This window comes from Ambystoma mexicanum, chromosome 12 (genome assembly GCF_040938575.1).
Source record: "Ambystoma mexicanum isolate Mex_15411 chromosome 12, UKY_AmexF1_1, whole genome shotgun sequence".
NCBI classification, from domain to species: domain Eukaryota; kingdom Metazoa; phylum Chordata; class Amphibia; order Caudata; family Ambystomatidae; genus Ambystoma; species Ambystoma mexicanum.
The window spans coordinates 191,941,786-191,963,648 of record NC_090936.1 but is presented as its reverse complement, the minus strand read 5'-3'; positions in this window follow the sequence as shown (position 1 = coordinate 191,963,648).

Genomic DNA, 21,863 nt, shown 5'->3' with positions numbered 1-21,863 from the left:
AATTTGGTTGTAGTGATATGTAAAGGTACGTCACATGGAATGAGGGGACGCCCAGCCACATTGTTGCCTGAGCCTGACCATAAGATGGCAGCAGACACCTGATTGGATCCCTTAGGCGTGGGGTGGGGTGGAGGCAGCACCCAAAGTGAATAATTCAGAGAGGCCCAACACCTGGATCCACATTGGATAAAAGCATAGACACCTAAGTTATGCTAAGTGAAACCTCTTAGCATGCACCAGTCACGCGATCCCAGACTGTTAGGAACAATGACCATGTTGCCCGGACAGGGCCTGCAAGAAAAGGACACAAGACCGGAGCTCAGGAAACAAGTACTTCTTTATGGAATACAAAATCGAAACTGCCCGTTCCGTTCACACTCCTCCCTTTCCCCCAGAACGTCATGACTCCTCCCTCTACCTCGGAGGTCGCTTTCCTTAAAGCAACAGGGCAGGTAACACCACCCCCGGGCAAATGTTCGCACCTCCGGGTCAACACTCTTCAACCCAGCATGTTGGTTTACGAATCAGGTGCTGTGGCCGAGCACATCTATTACCTGGGTCTTCCAGTTCTGGAGGCTCAGCTGCCGGCAGCCTGCGATGGCCCAACTTGTGTGGGGGAACCCACGTATCATCACGCAGTTCCCTCAGTTCCGGATCAGGCTCTGACGGAAGCAGCTCACAGTTCCCTCTCTTGACGAGGTGCTTGAACAGGGAACTGTTCCTCGTGACCTCTCTATCCTCGTTTTGGGCTGTCACCATTGTTCCTTTGATGGTCACAATATTAATCGGCTTCGGGGCATACAGTGAGTGTTTTCTTGACCACTGGCTGCTGGACGAGAACTTTGTCCCTGACCTGGATTTCCTTGGGCACTGTTCTTTGCCGCACATCTGACCCTAGCTTGGTCTTCTCTTTCACCTCAGTGTCTCTGTGTATGATTTCCACACCTTTTTCATCGAGGGCTTTCTAGTCCCTCATGATCCAAGTGTGCATGTCGTAACGTACCAGCAGTTCAGCAGGAGCCTTGTTAGTGGCCTCATGTCGTGTGTTGCGATAGTCACGCAACAGCCTGCACATCGCCTGGTGGGTGCTGGTGCCCTCGATGCAGGCTCGTTGTATCGTCTTCTTTATGGAGGCCGTGAAAAACTTTGCCATTCCATTGGCTTGTCGCCACCTGGAGGTTATCTTCAGGCGATTAAAACCCAAATGTTTGGCAAAGGCCGCACATTCTTGGCTATTGAAAGGTAGCCCATTGTCCGACTTGATGACCCTCAGAATGCCACACTCACTAAGAACTTCGTCAAAGGTAGCTGCTACATGAGTGTATGCTGTAGTGGCCACCTTCTTGACGATGGGGAATCGGGAGTATTTATCTATAAGCAGCAGGAGGTACTCCCCTGACTCCATCGTTCCGTAGAAATCAACGGCTACTCTCTCCCAGGACCGATCCAGGATGTGTGTCGGTTGCAGTGGTATAGGAGCATCAGCTATTGTTGTACATTGGCTGGCCAGGAAGGTGTTTAATCCAGCTGTCGACCAGTGAGTCTAGGAAGGGGAACCATACATGGTGACACAGTTGCCTCTTCATGTTCTCGGTCCCTCTGTGCCCTTCGTGGGCCGTCTTGACGACTTCAGCTCTGAGTGTTGCAGGGATGACGAGCCGGCATCCTCTTAGTAGAACAGCGTGGTCTTTGACGGCCAGCTCGGTGTGGACTCTTGCTAGTCTTTCGAGCTCCTCTCTGCACACCCCCGGGTGGCCTAGCATCGGGAAGCCTTCCACTTGTTGTTGCTGGTTAGACTAATGGCCAGCACCATCGTTGGGTCAGCTGCTGACACAGCTGTGACTGCCTCAAGGGACAGTGTGGGAGGCAATGAGTTGGTCACGACATAGTCAATGTATTCAACATCACCAGCGCCGGTGGTTGGAGAGCCCGTAGGATGGCAGGACATATAATCTGCCAGATTCAGGTTGCCCCCAGGCCAATGAACGATGTCGTAGTGGTACCCTTGTAGTCGAATGCCCCATCTTTCGATCCTGGGGGGCTTCTTTGTGCGTGGGTTGCCCAACAGCGACAGCAACGCTTGGTGGTCCGTAATAAGTGTAAACATTTCCCCAATAATGAAATTGTGGAAATGCTCACAGGCACAGATGGCTGCCAAACTTTCTTTTTCGGCCTGCGAACATGCACATTCGTGGCCGCAAAGGGCTCTGCTTGCATAGGCCACGATGTGCCTCGTGTGTGTCAGTGCTGCTGGTCTGTGCCAGCATGGCCGCGAGTCCAACAAGGCTGGCATCCACCATTATTTCGGTGTGCAAGCTGGGGTCAAAATACGCCAAGCGGTGGGCTTCTGCGAGGGCTCTCTTGATGGAGTCGAAGGCTTTCTGACAGGCGGGGGACCAGATGAATGTCATCTCCTTTTGTAGGAGTTTCTGGATCGGCTCTGTGATGGACGCATAGTGTGGAATATATTTTGCACAGTATCCTGCTATGCCTAAGAAAGATCGAACGTCCACCACTTGCAGTGGTTCCTTCAGGTTGGCAATGGTGTTGACTTTGTCTGGGTCAGGGGTCATTCCTTCCGCAGAGAAGATGTGGCTGAAGAATTTACATTTGGAGTTGCTGAACCGGCACTTCTCAATGTTGAGCATCAGACCAGAATCTTGTATCACTGTGCATGTGGCGAGGAGCGCGGCGTCGTATGCCTCACGTGACATGTCAAAAACCAGAATGTCATTGCTGTAATTCAGCGCGCCTTTCATGGGATTGATGATCTGTTCTATAGCCTCCTGGAAGATTTGGGCAGCCGACGAGATGCCAAAGTTCAGGCGCCGATATCAAAACAGGCCTTCATGAGTGGTGAACTTCGTGATGCCCCTTGATTCAGGGTGGAGTTCTGGCTGGTGGTATCTCTAAATCAGGTCAAACTTTGAGAACATCACTGAATTGTTGAGTTGTACAATCATATCCTCTCTGCACAGCCGTGGGTGTCGCTCCCTTTGAATCGCGGTGTTCACCATTCTCATGTCCACGCAGAGGTGTAAACGCCCCCCCTCCTTGCATGGCATGGCATGATAACCAGGGGGGACACTAACGGTGTTGGGCCCTTGGCTGGCTCAATGATACCGCCTGTGAGCAGTTGGTCAAGCTCTCTGGAGACCGCCTCTTGGAGATGGAACCCAACCTTTCTGGGGTGCTGGGTGACTGGTCTCACCGACGGGTCAATGTGGAGCCCGACAGGGGGACCCTTCAACTTTCCAAGTCCTGTGCAGTGTCGGGGAAATGCCACCAGAACTTCATCCTTGGTGATGAGGCCACGGTGTCTGGACATGTTGACTGCGCACACGGTGTCTTCGCATCTGTTACTCTCAGCAGATGAGTGTATTAGGTCCCCTTCACAGAAGTGGATGTCAATAAGTCCCAGACATGAGGTTGTGTGGTAACTGAGGAGACCGCAACCTTTTGTTTGACTTCTGATGACATGGATGGTTGTGTCTACTTTCAGTCCTTTGTGAATGAGCTGACGCTTGAAATGTCCGATTGCATGCAGGGGTGATGTCACTCCCCATTGGAAGATTCTTGAATATGTCTTCTCTAGTGACGGTCTCTCAGGAATTCTCAGGTACCCTTGCTCCCCCATGATGTTGACGATAGCGCCAGAGTCCACCAGGAACTGGAAGAGGCTGTTCCCCATTTTGACTGGGACCCTCAGGGCTTCTCTCACATCTCTGTCATCGTGGATAAGGTTAACATACTCATGGCGGGGCAATTAGTCATAGTTGGCAGTGCTCTGGTGGGGCAGAGCTTGAATTGAGTCTTCATACTCCTGGCAGTCGCGAGGGGTTCATCGTATTCATCGACTGTGCGAGAGTGCTGGTCATAGTAGCTGTAATGCTGAGGGTAGTCAGACGCGTTGTAGTTCTCAAAAGCTCTGACATTTCGTTGTTGATTGGGTCCGTAGGCCCTGCCTTGAAAGCATTGTGGTTGCGGTGGCTGAATGAACGATCTGGAGGGCCACTGGGGCCTCTGGGTTGGGAACGGCCTCCCCTCCCTTCAGACGTATTGGAATTGCCCTTCTCTACAACAGTTGGCGCATCTCTGCGATAGGGCAGGGCAGGTCCCTGAGTGAGGGAACACCATGCCACATCTATAGCACTCCACAAAAGGTAGCAGGCGCTCCTCTTCAGAGAGAACATGGCATGATAACCTGTTCTAAGATGAGAGTTTGCAGCACACGCTTTTTGCTCACTGTACCTTTCACAGATGGGAAATATCTATTTGCATATCAGTCTTTGTCCCACCCACATGGGCAGTCCAGCACCAAAATGCTATGGCAATTCTTCTCTGAACAAGCGTACCGACAGCAACCCCATACACGTGTTTCAGCCTTGTTGGGCCTCATCAGTGAGGTGAAGCTGTGCCTCTCTGAGCACAGTGAGCAGCGAGACCACCTCTGGTTGCCCCCAGGTAATTTAGGATGACCAACCCTAAGTTCCTTACAAATATTTCACAAAAGGTTACAGGCGCTCCTCTTCAGAGAGAACATGGCATGATAACCTGTTCTAAGATGAGAGTTTGCAGCACACGCTTTTTGCTCACTGTACCTTTCACAGATGGGAAATATCCATTTGCATATCCGTCTTTGTCCCACCTACATGGGCAGTCCAGCACCGAAATGCTATGGCAATTCCTCTCTGAACAAGCATACCGACAGCAACCCCATACACGTGTTTCAGCCTTGTTGGGCCTCATCAGTGAGGTGAAGCTGTGCCTCTCTGAGTACAATGACATTTGGGAGAGGGTAAGGCAGTCTGTCCATGTTACTTGTGGTGTGGAGGCTGTTGCGGTTTGAAGGAATTACATTTGTTCGACCTACATTTTTTTGTTGCATTTTGTCGTTTTTGTTTCTTTTAAAAGGGGTGGGGGTCCCTGCACATAACCCCCTCCATCCGTCCTGCTCACCCTTCTCCCGCCTCTTCTGAGCCCCACACCCTCCTATCTCTTTACATATTTATTTTACCCTCAACCAAATTTAAGTCAACCAAATGTACCACTGAAACCAACATATACCACTCCAGCGGTAACTCTGCTGGCGATACCGAGCCCTTCCATTTTTCTGGAGGAAGAACACGCCGCCCCAGTGTTGGAGCGTTTACCTTCAACTTACGCGCAAAGTTCTAATACAGCATTGAAGTAAAAATGGCGGAGCATCTGTTACCACTCTATTTCAGCGGGCACCATGTCGATTCATCGGCCATTTTTTTTGCTGCTTTTTTTTCCCGCTGAATTTTTACTGGAAAAATTGCCAAATCTATGGGGAGTAAAGGGATATAAGGTGTGGGGAATAGATTCTAAATTGGTGGAAAGAGGGGTTTTGGGGGTAAACCCCCCCCAACAAAACAAAAAACATTAGATGAGTTTTTGCAGCAAAAAAGGCGGTAAAACACACCGCGGGGAAAAAACGGGCGATGGAATGACATAGAACCATTTCAGCGCTGTCGACGTATTGGGAATCTGGTCCGCCATATGCATAATGCACGGAGTGAATTGCCTCGTGAGAGCTCTGAAATAAAAGGATCGAATACTTCAAAACACCAATCTGTGCATAGAAGTCGTGTGCAATGAAATTCACTTTACATCAGAGGCTGGGAGGCTTTATTAAGAACCACACACAGCGGTATTTACTAAAAAAGCAAACACATACACCCAGCTTACCACACCGCTATTTCACACATTGCTTTAGATAGATTTCACTTCCAATAATCCATTTCATCATCATCATAATGTTTATTTCGGAAATGTACAAAGCTTTCCATGAAAACAGAACAGGCATAAGATAAAATGCATAACAAGGTAGATGCTAAAAAAAAAAAAACACATGTCTTTAGAAAGGAAAGAGCATATCAATATCAAATCATATAAAACCACATTTCATGACATATGATATGATAGGTTATTTATAATGCGCTTAATACCCAAAGGTTTCTAAGCGCAGACCGGGGATCGAACATGTGGTGCTCTTGTGAAGTCTTGCTTCCAAGGGGAGCACGTTGCCCCTGGGCTATCCTCCCGAGACATAATCCCGAGCAGGCCCTTTCTAATATAAAGTGCTATTTTGAGGTGCGATAAGATTCCACCCAACACATGGGGAATCAATCCATAGTAAAAAAAATGAGTGCGGGTTGATATTGCACAAAGCCCAGTTCACGGGACTATGGGCATAACAGATAGATATCCCCTCACGCTCTGATACGCTGGACAGAAAAAGAACAGATGGGCGAGATCCTCATACAGGGCATCACACAGAGGACAAGACTGATTACCATGCTCCCCTGACCAAGAAGCCACCACCGCCCTCAACAAATAATCCATTTACCATAGGGGGGGGGGAAGAGGCCAGTCTGCCGCCCACATTGGCGCATAATTCCCTGGACTAAACTAAGAATGAACCCACCACAATCTAACTTTTAAGCAAATATTTGACAACATCTAACAACAAGAGAAACATGAAAGGTAGAAATCACTTAAGAGTGTCGACAAGCAAAGTGTATCTTATTTAGTGGAGTGAATGTATTTCTTGTGGAAAGACCCGGGGAACCAATAATGCCCAAACCATATCAATGCCAATCTATTTATTTCACCGCGGAAGAGCGAGGAGCTTAAAAGATGAACATAGTATTTTATTAACATGGATCCCTGCAAACCAGTTCCGGCCCAGAATGCATCGGCGGCAAGAAGCGGATGGTAATCTGCTCCTGGAGGGAATTAGAAAAGCACACGAAGTGGCGATACACTTCCGGCAATCTCCCGACGGGCACTGCCAGGAGAGCAGGAACTGCTATAACGAGAACAAAAAAAAGCCTTGCCTTGTTTTGAGCATCATGGAAAATTGATAACATAACATTGCAAATGCGATGAAATATGCACGCGAGCGGAGTTCTTATTTTTTGCAGTGAAGAGTGAGATGAAGTCTCGAGCCGCTGCAATCTAATGCAACAGTGTGCAGCTGTTGTGCTGTGGGAGGCCTGGTGAAAATAGGTATCCCCTCTACTGTTCTGCCCCATGACATAACGAATAGAAATTGATTAAAGACACTACACACAGCAATATAAATGTAAAAAGTCCTATGTGTATGGCTAGAATAGACAAGCATTAATCCAGTACTCCTTGATCCTTGAACATTCATTTGCAATGATGTCTGATATTTTTGAAATGTGAATATAAAACGAGTCATTCTGGTATGGGGCCAGCCTGCACTTTGCAAGAGTTTATCCAGGAAGGGTCGACTCAGCCCTTCATCCTTCGCAGAACTCTCAAGTGTACCAGTTCCATGTGTGAGACCGCTATCTAGTCCGTTTTATCCTGGACTTCTGGTATTTGTAGTCCTAAATGTAAAACTACAAGTCCCAGTTGTCCACGAAAAAGAACAGGACAGCATGGCACTCTCAAGCATGGAACTGGGAATCTTGACAGCTCCGCCTTCTGGGGACAATACATTTAGTCTCTTTAAGTTGGGTTACAGAACTTGGAAGCAGGGGCCCCAACCTGAAGCGCAATATACAGATGTGATATAAACATATTGGCCCTCATTACGACCCTGGCGGAGATCGTGGTGCAATATGCACCATGGAGCACGGCGGAAAGCTGCCGATACCGCCATGGGGGTTGGCGGATTTACCGCCCCATTCCGACCTTGGCGGGGCGGTAAATCCCCATTCCCCATTTTACCCTTCCCCATTCCCATTTTTGCCCCATAGGGCATAATGGGAGTGGGGAAGGCGTTAATTACGCCACCGTAAAATACGGTGGCGTAATTAACAACAAGGTCCCGTAGCGCCATGGATTTCTCCGCCCGGAAAAACCAGGCGGAAAACGCTCCATGGCGCTACGGGAACTCGTAGTAGGGCGGAAGGGTCCGCCGCGAATACCGCTGGCGTAAACCCACTCCGCCAGGGTCGTAATGAGGCCCATTGTATAACACAGTCCGCCGTCATACTGTGGTTTGAAAAGACAACTCACACATTAACAAAGTGACCTCACGGTATTGTCTCTTCATGACACGGTGCAACTCACAGAAATAATTACGCAGGAGCCACCATTGTATTCAACTTTCTTTATTCCTCTTCTTCCTGTTTCTGACTCCTCCCTTTCCCCTTCTTCATGTCACTTCACTTCACCTTCTATAGACATCATAGAAAGAGGACGTTACACTAATGATAGCTGGTTATTCTTACTTCCATGAAAGGGGAATTTTAGTAGGAGGAAGGCAGAACTGTAAACAAAAGGATTACCTCCTAGGAAGGACAGAAGAAAAAAAAGGAGCCTTTATAAACAAGCCATGGCTAATCTGCCAACACGTTTTTCTCTTTCTTTATAGGGCTAACTCTCAGCAGCGAAGGCACGCATCTCCCTTGGCTTCACCATTCTCACCCTAGGGTTGTTCTGGCATTCCTGGCACGACCTCCTCAAACTAATTCCTGGTTGCGATGAAGCAACTATTGAGCAGGAATCTCAACATCAGCGTGCAGTTAAGTATTTCGCTTTGTGATTAACGCCCTAAATACTGGAATCCAACAACTCTATGACATGTTAAACACAACATAGGACCTACAAATAACCACAGAATATGTTGGTTACGTGCACAGACTGGTTATTACCAGATAAACTGTGGACCACACACATTCCTATGAAAGCATCAGGCGCTGACTCGCCGTGTGTGCTTGGGATATATTGAGAATTGCTCTGCTTTTGTCTTCTGCATTTCATTGGCTTAGCACCAGAGCCCTATTAAGTGACACTTGAGGAATAGCTAAGGTCTTCTATTGCTATGTTATAGTTTATAAAGTTCACCCCTGCCAACCATCTCAAGTGACCACTGATTTACTAGACTGTGGTTCTGATATCATGGTGCAGATCTCTAGGGTGGGTGTGATGAAAGGTCTTATCTGGAGGAAGAGGCCACCATCTTTTTAAAATATTCTGCCTTTCTGGATTTACTGAAACGATATCACTACATCTTGATGATTACTCGTTAATACTCTCTGGTGGGGTCACGGGGGTGGGTCCGCACCTGGAGAGCTCACTGTTTCCTACCGATAGGAAAGTGCTGGTTTACATCTGTGAGGTTTGAGAGGTCACTTGTCGTGTCATTGAGTTTGGGTCCTTGGAGGTACTCCTCATCCTTCACCAGTCCTGGCTTTTTGAGGTTACATATGAGCGTGCGTGGGACCCCTTTACAATACTGTAAGGCAGCGAGGGATCAGGTATCTATTGCCCATTTCCCTTTACAACCAGTAGGAATGTAATGATGATGTAGGTCTATGGGGTCGGTGAGGTGGGAAGTCCTAGGAGGGGAGTTGGCAGTTGTGGGCCCTCCTCATTTACTTCCCCCGCGGGTTTGCATGATTTGCATATGACCATGGGCCTCATTCCGAGTTCGGAGGTAACAACGCCGCTATTTGCGGCATGGCTGCCTCCGAACTCGTCCAAACTCCGGCCTGGTGAATGGAGTAATTACCGGTCCATTCCGAGGTCGGAGGGACCGATAATTCCCCATTCACCAGGGCCATTCCCCATTCCCATTTGAGCCCCCATAGGGCTCAATGGGAAGGGGGAAGGCAGCAATAACCCCGGAGGTCAATAAAGGCAGAAGGTTTAGGTACCAACAGATCGGCTCCTCCTCCTGCCTGCAAAAGTCTCCTGGTGCAGGGTGGGTGACATTAATTGTAGGTATGGGGAGGTGTGTCATTTGATGTCCGAGATGAGTGTTGTCTCATCCACCAGCCCTGTTGACAACAGTTTGTGGTCGTGAATAGAAATGGTTGCTTCTGAAATCTTAGGCAATGATACATTCCAGAAAGAAAGAACTGAATATCAAAATAACTGGAGAGAGCGGTACACATTACCGGAGTTCTCTCATTATATTGCAGTCTATTACTTAGTGAGGGTGGATGAGCCTGGGGCTATCACATCACATTTCCTGATAACAGCAAACACAGAGGTCGGAGATGATGTACTAACAGTCAACTGTGGTGAGCATTTCTAAGCAGAGGAACCAACCATTTCTTTCTAGCAGAACATCCGTGAGGTCAGTGGGCAGATGCTGTGAGCCCTCACACTGTGTATAGAGGGCCGGGTTTCTCATGTTTCTAAGCACTCTCCTAATTGGTGTTACTGTTTGTACTGAAATGTTATCAGAATAGAAAGGTGTCAATATTGTAGGGATGTGAACTTGGGATTTCAACGTGTGACTGCAAGGTAAGCAGAAATGAATGCTGAACTGGCGTAACTTTCATGCCGCCGTCTTCAATCTGTTTCTAGCCTTGGGGACCTCCCCATCCAGCTTCAATGTAGCAACTATACTAGCCATCCTGAAAACAAACTCCTGAATAAACATTTGGTGACTCCCAACAACCTAGCCATCTACCAGCAGGTCTCTGTTGTCCCTCACTACTCGGAATGTCTGGAACATGTGGAAATTCAATTGAATCACATCCTAAGTATAGAATGTGCAACCCCACTGGATGAGGGCTTTTTTATGCAGTACCCATTCCCCTGAAACAGCACTCATTCACGCCCTCAGTATTGTTCTCCACTTCAAGCTTTCTTTTGTACTCCTCCTCCTGGACCAATCGGTTACCTTTGAAACTTCTATCCATCGCTCTCTCCTTCACACAACCTCTCCTTTCCTTTTGGGACACTGCCCTTAACTGTATTGCCCCCAAGTTGGCTAACAACCCCTACTCAATACCTTTGGAAAACAACACTTCCTGTGCAACCTTTACTCTCTGTAGGAATTTCCAATGGATCTGTCGTTGCTCCCCTTCTCCTCACAATCTACAACTACTTCATCAAAAAACAGATCTCCTCTTTTGACTTCTACTATCATCTCTTTGCTGGTGGTACCCAAAACCCCATCTCTCTCTCTCTCTCTCTCTCTCTCTCTCTCTCTCTCTCTCTCTCTCTTTCTCTCTCTCTCTCTCTCTAATTTGGCGTTCCCCACTCCTCCCCTCCTATGTGTTTACCATCCTCTTCTTCAGTCCTGGTATTTCTCCTCTCCCTCTCCACCACCTCCTCCTCGCTACAACTACTGATGTTGAACCTCTACTCTTTTCCTCTCTTCTTACACTCCTCTTCCTCTCTCCTACTCCTGATGATCCACACCGCTATTTTCCTCTGCGTTCACCTTTCTCCAACTGCTAATGTTACACCTCTCCTCCCTTGCCACCCTCCTCCTACTCTCTTCCTTTCATCTCCTGGCATCCTGCTGTCACGCTGACTGCACTCTCCTCCACCCTCCTTTAAAATGACCTCTTTCACTAAACACCCCAATGCCTCTCAAAACACCCACTCCTCATACTTATTTTATTTATTTTATGTATACAGGAAGGAACAATGCTCTTTTGATCACAAAAAAATGCACCACAGATTTGACGGGAAGCATTGAGCTTCTTACAATTGGGGTGAGTTTGAGGGACATTCTGACCAAGTTGTGTGGGGCGAGGGGTAAATGGAACCGTCACTGGGGACAATACATGGGTGGACTTACAAAGATTAAGGACAGCATTAGACAATTTTAAGTGGAGGAAAGCGGTACAGCCAGCTCTGTTAGGGATGTGACTATGATGGATGAAGCGCTAGAGTGGAAGCAGAGAAAGGGAGGGACATAGGCAGGTTAGACATTAGGGAAAAATGTTAGCTAGAAGGCAGATGAAATGTAGGTTAATAGGGTAACTCAGAGGCGAGGAGGTAGACTTTCAATTTGGTTTTGAACAAATCAGTGTAGACCGTCTCTTGTAAATCCGGCGGAAGAGAATTTCATGCAAGTGGAGCAAGAAGAGAGAAAGACAGAAGCGAGAGGAAGCACAGGGAGGGCGAAGTGCCACAAGGGTAGTCGAGGAGACAGAGCAGAGATTATGAGAAGGCTTGTAAAGTTGGATAGAGAAGGATAGATAGAGGGGTGCCTTACCCTAGGTAGATCTGTGAACCAAGAGAAGACATTTTCCATTGTCAGCTATCCATCCTGGTGACAGCAAGTAGGTGTGAAGTGAGGGAGTACAAAGAGAGTGCTGGTAGTGAAGTTAATGATCTTACCAAGAGGACAGAAACCATAGTTGGGCAGACCAAAGAGGATGCTGGTAAAGTAGTCCAGTTTAGAGAAGACAGGAGTGGTTAAGAGATGCTTGCCATTGATGGAAGGAAGGAGGTGCCTACTTTTCCTAACATTTAGAAATGAGGTTGAGTCGAGATGCTGGTGCAGTTTTGGAGATGAAAGTAGAGAAAGTGTGAGAGGGGTCATAGATGATGCAGCGGTTTCTAGCTGAAGAAGAGTAGGGGAGCGTCACTTAAGTATGGTATAAGCCTGGAACCTCCAAGGGGAATTCCCCTCTAATTAATCTTTTTCCACTGTGGGTGAAAACGTGGGGTGAGTTGGCATGGGCTTCTCAGGATTATGTATGTGACTGCACCTGTGTGTACTGCTGACTGGCTGCAAAAGCAGTGATGTGCCCTGTGCCTATTTCAGGCTTCAGCAACTTCTTTGTACTCATGGATATACCATGCAATGGTTTCACTCCACTTCATCTACTCCAGGCTCTCAGTGGTGGGAAACCGGATGCTTCAGTCACACTCTGCCCGACCTCCTCCCTGCCAGGAGAAATTCTTTCTCTTTTCCCATGTGGCTTTAGGACATTTGTGCACCGCAGGGGTAATCTGGTTTCTGGGATCTATGGCAAGGCTTTAGCATTGCCTGAAGGGTCTCTCTCTCTCTCTCTCTCTGTCTCTCTTTCACCCTGTAGCCATCCACTTGCATATCAAACTGTCTCTGTGACATCTGTGACGGGATGATCACTCATTCTCTATTACTCCTCTCACCTGAATCCAAAGTTATCCTTCTAGCAACTGAGTCTTCCCACAAAGTGCTCAATCTGATAGTTTTCTTTGATAGTGACCTTAAACTCCAGCAGTTTATCACCTCCATGGCCACAGCAACCAAACTATACGTACTTATATCTACTTACCTTCACACCCAAACACTCTTTAACCTCGCTTGCCGCTCCGCGGCCCACTCTGATCACCCCGGCACACAATGGCTCTCTATGAAAAACTGCTCCCTCTTTAAGTTTCTTCATATAGGCTTTAAACCTATCCAAACAATGTCCACCCAACATCAGCAACTTTAATTCCAACCTATACCCACCTCTAACCCTGCAGTCTCAAGCTCGCCTGTCTCACTTCAGCCTCCCTTCCTACCTCAGGTTGAATCTGGCTTCCACTATTTTACCCTTGTTTCTTCTTATGCAATCCCCCTTAAATTAACATAAGAACAGGACATCGATTTCTTTTTCTGATTAAGGTTTTAGCTTTTGCTAAAGACATATACAGTTGTGTATATATATATATATATATATATATATATATATATATATATATTCAATGAAAAAACATTGTTAATGGGACGTTATGGTTAAGTTGCACTAATAAAAACCTATGAAATTCAATGAAAAAACTTTGTTGAAGAGTCTTTATGGTTACAAGTAAAGTCGAAAAACCTCAGAAATTCACCAGTTATGGTAAGCTAATCAACCATAACTCGCGCCACCACCGTGCACTAAGACTGACACCCAGGACATCAAAGATGACATCACAAATATCATTGATGACATCACTGATGACATCACATATCTGGGCCACTTGCTTTTGTTCACTGAGATATCTAGGCCAGATAGTTTTGTTCTCTGAGAGTCAGAATATTACAAATTAAAAGGTGCTGTATATCTAGACGTTAACCTTGTCATATGTTCTTAAAATACTTTCCTTAGGGTTTGCTCTCAGCTCATGATGCACGTACATGGGGAAATAGGGAGGCCTAAAACACACAATTAATTTGTATACATGAAGATAAACGTTAATGCTATTAACATTTTCTGATGATGCTGTTTCTTTCTTCCTTACTTTAGTTTCCCTGTATGTGCCTCTAATTTGAATGCATTGTGGGTCTTCATATGTATTGTTTGTACTAGCACAAGTTAATAGTAAGTCTTGAATTGTTAGCTAGTTATTACATGTTTAATATTACACAATCACCCCTGACATCTTGTTACCAACATTATAAACATAACCCCTTGTAGGGACTTTTCATCAAAATTAATATCACATGTGATGTTGTCAATGACATTTGTGATGACATCTTTGATGTCCTGGGTGTTAGTTTTAGCAGAGCAAGGTGGTGGCGCGAGTTATGGTTGCTTAGCTTACCATAACTGGCCAATTTCTGAGGTTTTTCATTTTACTTGTAACCATAACGTCCGTTTAACAAAGTTTTTTTATTGAATTTCATAGGTTTTTATTAGTGCAACTTAACCATTACATCCCTTTAACAAAGTTCTTTCATTGAATTTCATAGGTTTTTATTAGTGTAACTTAATCATAACGTACCTTTAGCAAAGTTTTTGCATTGAATTTCATAGTTATTTATTAGTGCAACTTAACCATAATGTCCCTTTTAACAAGTTTTTTTCAGAGAATTTCATGGGTTTTTACCAGTGCATGATATTTTCCTACAACTTAGTAATTTTATACTTGCCCCAATATAGCCAAATTTTTGTCCAGTTTACAAAGCTTCACCTTAAAACTCTGCCATTTTCCTCCTTCGAGCATCATTTTGAACACTTCTATACTTTTTACACTGGTTTTTGCTTCCGTCGACGTCCGCGAACGTCTGACATCATCGCAGACCTTCTGGACAGTGCCACGTGACCATGCACTCATGCGCGGCATGATGACGTGTCCATGAACGCGTTTGCACTTTGCGTTTGGGTCCTTGCTTCGGGGACAGTTCGGAACTGCATTTTCTACTGATCTAGAAACTTTCAAGCTCAAAATGTACCCTTGCACAGCTTGTACAGCTATTCTTACTATCCATTAGCAATCTAGTACAAAGCACATACTTAGAATAGTAGCAAAATTGCTATTTATCTTAAAAATGGCATCAGCTATTGCCATCCCTCCTCCCCAAGAGCCACCTCCACCACCAGCTGGAGGATCCACAAAACAAAAAAGCACAGTATTTCCAAAGACAATGAAGAGGACCAAGAAGATGAGGTAGAGGAAGTGCCTACCTCTAGCACCCAGAGGGAATCGTGGGTGTGGCAGTTCTTTACCACTGTTGGGAATGTACCAAAGGCTAAAGCTACACAAGTGAAATGCACTGAGCGCAACTTTGTTCTCAGTTGCGGACTACCTGGACATTACTCCTATGGGACTACCTCCATGCACGACCACATGAACTCCAACTAACGCATTGCTCTCAGAAAGATTGTTCCTTTCTTAGCAAGTAGTTGGCTGTCTTCCTCCAGATCATCTTCCTCAAGCAATACTGTAAACACATAGCTTACATCTGTGGGACACAGAAATCCCACCAGCTACCCTGCAAGCAATAAAAGAGGCTGTTGATCCATATCTTTTGGAAGACAACAGTCCTCTGTATATACTGCAACACACCACTCTGCAGGGGGAAGCAATGTTGAAGTGCTTTTGAAGCACTAATCAAGGAGCATGAGAAATACTGCCCACTACCTTAGAAGTAACACACGCGCAACATCTTCCCCTGTCCACCTGCCCCTCCATATTAGTGTTTGGTGCCTCTTCCCTCATTTCCCTCCTCACCTTATGTTCTAACCTCTGCTGCAAATTATAAAATTTTGTTTACCAACAAAAGAAAGGTTCCTTTAGGAACCACCTTTCACAGTTCAAAAATAGAACAAAACAAATCTTAGAGACTCCATCTACTTTAAATTTCTCAGTAAAGAACATAGACTCAGTAAGTTTTTCCAACATTTTCATTAGCAATTTGTGTTATGCTAATGGGAATAATGTGGTGTTCATCCCCCGTTCCAGGAACTGGAACGGGGGATAACGGCCTGGCAGCCTAAGTTATCGGCTAAAGCAAAGTGTGTCTGTGTGTGCCCTGATGCCTGCAGACTTCGGCCTGTTATAAATACATAAATAAATAAATAAATAACGAGGGCTCCGGACCATTATCCTCCATTGGAGCCCCTGCAATGAAGGCTAAAGGACATTAGCACCCCTGCTTCCCAAAGCGGGAACCAGGGATGTATAAAAAATAGAATTTTCTTCCTACAGTAGGAAGGAAAATCCTTTTCCAAAATGGCCACCATAGAAAGGGAAGGCGGGGCTCTATAGAAAGCCCCTCTTCCCTTTCCATGGCAGCCTGCAGGAGGGGAAGACAGTACGCCGGCGGATATCTGCGAATCCAACCTGACGGGTGTTTCCAAAAATCTGACGCACTTCATGCTTTTCACAATCCAATCAGTCGGCGTGTCCGATGTCTGCGGACATCACAGCATCCTCTAGGCCAATTGGATGCCCGACCGCGGTCCGAACAGGGAAATAGGTCAGCGGAGCGGAGCCAGATATCACACATTTTTTTTTACCTACTTTTTGGAAGTTTTAAAAAAAACTACTTGATGGATTTACACCAAATTTACAAAAGCACGCTTTCGGGACCAAGTCGCTGCTCCTGGCGCAAATTTGGTGAAAATCCGTCCAACGGTTTGGGCTGTAGGCGTGAGCACATTTTTTTCTATTATGTCTATGAAAACAAACAAAAATTGGGACCCCTATAACTTTGCCCCCCCTTACAAAACCTCACCAAACTTGCCAAAAAGATTGAGAGCGGCCCATATAGCTTTTTTTGAAAAGTTTGGTAAGGATTCATCCAGGGGGAGCGAAGTTATAAGCCGCCCAAAAAGTGGTCTTCCTATGAGCCGAGCAACTTAACCATAACTACACGGCCGCCACAGCAGGCCGTGTAATTCAAGGAAATAACTTTAGTTGCAGGGACATTAATGTGAGAACTTAATGCAACAAAACCCTGGAAATTCAGCTAAACCTACCTGAACTTCGCACCCCCTGCTGCGCAGACTATGACCATAATGATAAAAGATGTACAAACCGATCACGGTCAAAGGCCATCGCTAGTGGCCCATTTATACGTTAGAATATATAGTGGGCACAGTCAAAGATTGTGACCAGTATTGTGCTAAAGTATATGGCTAGTGACTAAAGGCCATATCTAGTGTCCATTAATATGTCAGAATATACAGTCGGCAAGACCAAAGGCCGTGGCCACTGGCTAATATTGTGTTGAAAACCATGGCTAATGGCTGGTTAGTGTATATAATATACAGTGGGCATGGTCGAAGGCCATAACTAGTAGCTGGTTAGTGTTGTGTAATACACAGTGGGCACGTACGAAGGCCACCGCTTATTGCATTTTATTATTTTAAAACGTACAGTGGACATGGCCAAAAGATGTACAAACTGATCAAGGTCAAAGATCATGGCTAGTGGCCCATTTATACGTTAGAATATATGGTGGGCACAGTCAAAGATTGTGACCAGTATTGTGCTAAAGTCCATGGCTAGTGCCTGATCAGTGAATTTAATATACAGTGGACACTGTAGAAAGCTACATCCACTGGTAAAGGCAAAAATATATGGTTGGTAGCTTGTTAGTGTTTTAAAATATTCAGTGCACATGGGTCAATAGTTGTGACCACTCTCCATAACTGCAGGCCATGACTAGTACCCATTCATGTGTTAAAATATAGTTAGCCATGCACACTGACCATGGCTGAAGGCCATGCTTAATGCCATTTACTGTTGTAAAGTAATTAATGATGTCATCAGTGATGTGATCTGTGATGTCATCATTGTGGTCATAGTCTGTGCAACAGGGTGTGTGAGTTAAGGTAGCTTTAGCTTAATTTCCAGGGTTTTGTTGCATTAAGGTCTCACCTTAACGTCCCTGCAACAAAAGTTTTTTTCTTGAATTTCAAGGGTTTTGTTATTCCATACATAATTAACATTAATAATACAGACAATTCAGCTAATCAAAACACTGTATTATGTTTAGAAAGTTAAATAAAAAGCAATTGGACAACCACATTCCCCCCAAATAAACCTGGTGTTACAAAAATGACTTTGCATATGTACTTAACTTTTTAAAGTATTTACTTGTAAATGTACTGTTCATGAATAGTTATTAAAGTGTTACAGTAACTGTCAATATATTTTAAAGTAAATATTTACAAGACTACTTTCAATATATATGTAGATGTATTTATATTTTTTTATTTAAAAAAGGTTTTATAGCAGCGTCTACCAAGGATACATGCGCAGCTACATACAGCAATGACTGGGGTATGGGGTAACCCGCATGTGCGAAATGAGCCAATAGAACGTCGACATCCTTCAACGCAGCTACGCATCTTCGCGCCTAACACTCCAGCCAATGGTATCACACGCTGTGGTCCCGCGCCTACATGTTATACGCGCCAACAAACAATCCAATCCTACATTGCAAAGTATTGACGCGAGTACGCCCATGCTGTTTGACGTAACCCATGCATACAAAATAAGCCAATGGGACGTTGAACACCTGTACCGCGAAATGCCTTTTCTTGCAAAATGCATCAGCCAATCATAACATGTGCTGCAGCTCCGTGCCTGCACGTGACTTTTATACGCATTAACAAACCATTCAATCACATGTTGAACTGTATTGACACGGATATGCCCATGCCATTTGACGACATCTGGGCATACAAGACTGTCCAATCAGATGGCGCCACAGTTTGTAGCCGCGAATATTCACCACACCCACAAAAATATAACTTTACATTAATCATTGCTTTCTGTACTTGCTAGTGAAAGGGTTTCTGAGTAACTGCAAGCACTTTTGTCACTTTAGCCCTTAAACTCCTTTTCACCCAGGTTTCCCAAAGTCCAATTTTCCTTTGTCTTGTGATTTGTTTAGTTTGTCTATTTTTGTTTACTTTTTTTTACTTTTTCATTTCTTGCAGCATTGTCTTTTTTGTGTTGTCATTTTTATTCTTTTATATTTTCCTCCGTGGTTGGACATTCCAACATGTCCTACCACGACTGTAGGAGCAGTGAGGTGATGTCATGTTTTGGGTCGACAGTGCTTTCCCACCAAGGAAGAAGCACACAGGAATGAAAAAAAAACTGCAGACGGTTGACGCTACTGTAAAGTTAAGGAACACCACTCCAGGAAAGAGGCGGACGAGGTACTGTGCACCTTATACAATAAGACTGTACTCTGTTGGCCTTCCGATATCCTGTCAGGGAACATCGACGATGTCGATGAGGAATATCGTAGAGCACATTTATTTATTTTTATTTAACATTTTTAAAGTGCTCACACAGCCCGCGGGCATCGAGGCGCTGTTACAGGAATTGTTTTTGTTTATTTAGTTGCGCAATTGTTTTTTTTTGTCTTTGTTGCCTATTTATAACGTGCTTAAACACCCTGAAGTTTCTAAGCACAGAACGGTGGATCGAACCTATGTTGCTTCGTGTCGTCTTGCTTCCAAGGCGCGCACGTTGCCGCTGAGCTATCCTCCCGGGACATGAACATCACAAAAGAAAAATGCATGGGTCCCGTTCCTTACATAAAAGAAGATCCGCACCACCTGCAGAACCTCCATCCACCAGTGCATCAACAACTTCAAATGGAAATGAATCCTCTACATCAAAAGTGGTATCCACTACACTGACTCCTCTGTTACCGACACCCAACATTTCCAGGATGCAAATAATTTGTAAAGGATGCTGCACATGGATTGTCAAGGGAGATGCCACAATTGAGCAATTGCTGAAGTTAATTGCTGAACATCCATTTACCTGTCATGCTTAGTATTTTTTTTTTAAGTGGCAATTTTCCCCCCCTTTTATTCTTAAAAAAAATAAAAAAGGTAAAAAATATTTGTTGGATTTTATTTTAATTCCCTTTGTTATATGTTTCATCCTTATGTATACCCCCCACCATTCAACCTGTCTCTTTCCATCCCCAAAACGACCCTTTCAAGAGTCACCTTTTATGTTACAAAAATAGATAAAATTGAACACAGACTGCAAAAATATATTTCAATATCTATTGTAATTTATTTTATGCAGTTTCAGTACTCAAAATTCCCAATTGTTGCCTGTAGCCTCGGTAACAGAGGAATTAGCAGCGAATAAAATCAGTCCGGTTGTTGCTGACCTTAGCCACACAAAAAAATCCTGCTATTCGTTGGCTAATACCGTAACTGTGGCTACAAATAATATTATGCAAAAATAAACAATTCTTTGTATGTGCATATATACATTACACATACATATTTATCCAAAGTCTTACCAAATACCTTTATGCGTTCGTGCCTCTTTCTTCCATATATGAACTGAATTTTCTTTTTACTTAATATTAATGGTACAGGCCATTTATACCATGGACTATCACCACCGGAGTGGTCCTATGGTGTTCATCATAACAAAAGAAATAAAACATTTTTTTCTCATAATGATACTAAAAGAATACTGTTTGTATTCCAAGTACACAACCATTACCAAGTTGTGTTCATTAAACATCGTACTGAGGAAAAACACCTTTCATTGGAGAAAAAACCACTGTTCTGTTATTTTAAATATTTAATATTTAAGTCATTATGAACTAGTTTTTGCATCAGCAAATTCGAAAAAGAATTGCCTACAACATCCATAGTTTCCACACTAATAAATGCATTTCACTATAATGCACAGATGTTACAATACTATACAAAGATTACATCATGCTACATGACAACTAATTTACAGATTACTTTATGCAACCTTCACCAGGAATCCAAGACATATAACATACCTATGTCTTCAGTTTTACAAGGAAATACTTGAAGAGATGCCAACACTAACATTATTTTGATTGTTTATCTTTTTAAACTATAGTCATACCTATATTATAAATAATAGGTAGACAATACAACATTTTTTGTGAATGAACATATTAACGCTTAGCAAAAACTACACTAATAATGTAATAAATATAATTTCCATGCTTCTTATAAAATCTTTGTGCATCCTTTGTTTGGCCACCTACACACTTCAGAAGTTGATAATGACATTTCATATTATACACATCATATTTTAAAAAACATGTAAAACTTCAAATTATTATATAAACTTCTGTTATCACTGATACTGCTACACAGTGTGTTATACTTTTTTACTATATCAATATGTATTCTAAATTAAACAAATGATATCTACATTGTCATTTCATAACTTCTTTCATAATTTGGTGTGCATAACTTTTTTGGCCATCTACGCACCTTAGAAGCTAATCACAATTATCTTCAACCTACCATACAAAATGAAAGAACATGCACAGTTTAATGACTGATTGGATTGTCCAACTTTTCTAAAAACTCCACACTGCACATAAAACTATATTTATACATTTAACAAACTAACCTTTTCAGTAAGTTATTTTGATTTTGTATTTCAATTGCACGATATGTTTTTGTATCTACAACCTACAGTTTACTTGTTTCATATGTAAACCATCATGAGCTTAAACACACCTTCACACTCAAAACTATGTACATGGAACCATGTATGTAACCTCACACTTATATAGAGAACACTTGTATATATTAAAATATACAGTGTTTTACACAATAAAACAGAAGTAAAGATTGCAGAATGCTATTTTCTCTTATAAATCATAATCTTCACAATACTACCTCTACATTTATTTAGTACTGTTTTTTTACTAACATCCTAGTAACAAACCATGTCCTACTTTACATAAAACACTTAGCCTATTTTTCAATTTCACATTTTTTGTGCATGTTTATATTCACAAAGAATATTACACATATATTTTAAAACTTTGCTTCTAAAAACACAAAATAAGCATTATTTAAACCCTTTTGCAATCCAGCTTGGTGTGTAACTATAGAGTAATTACAAACAATCCAATCTACTTCTGTATGCACTCATGT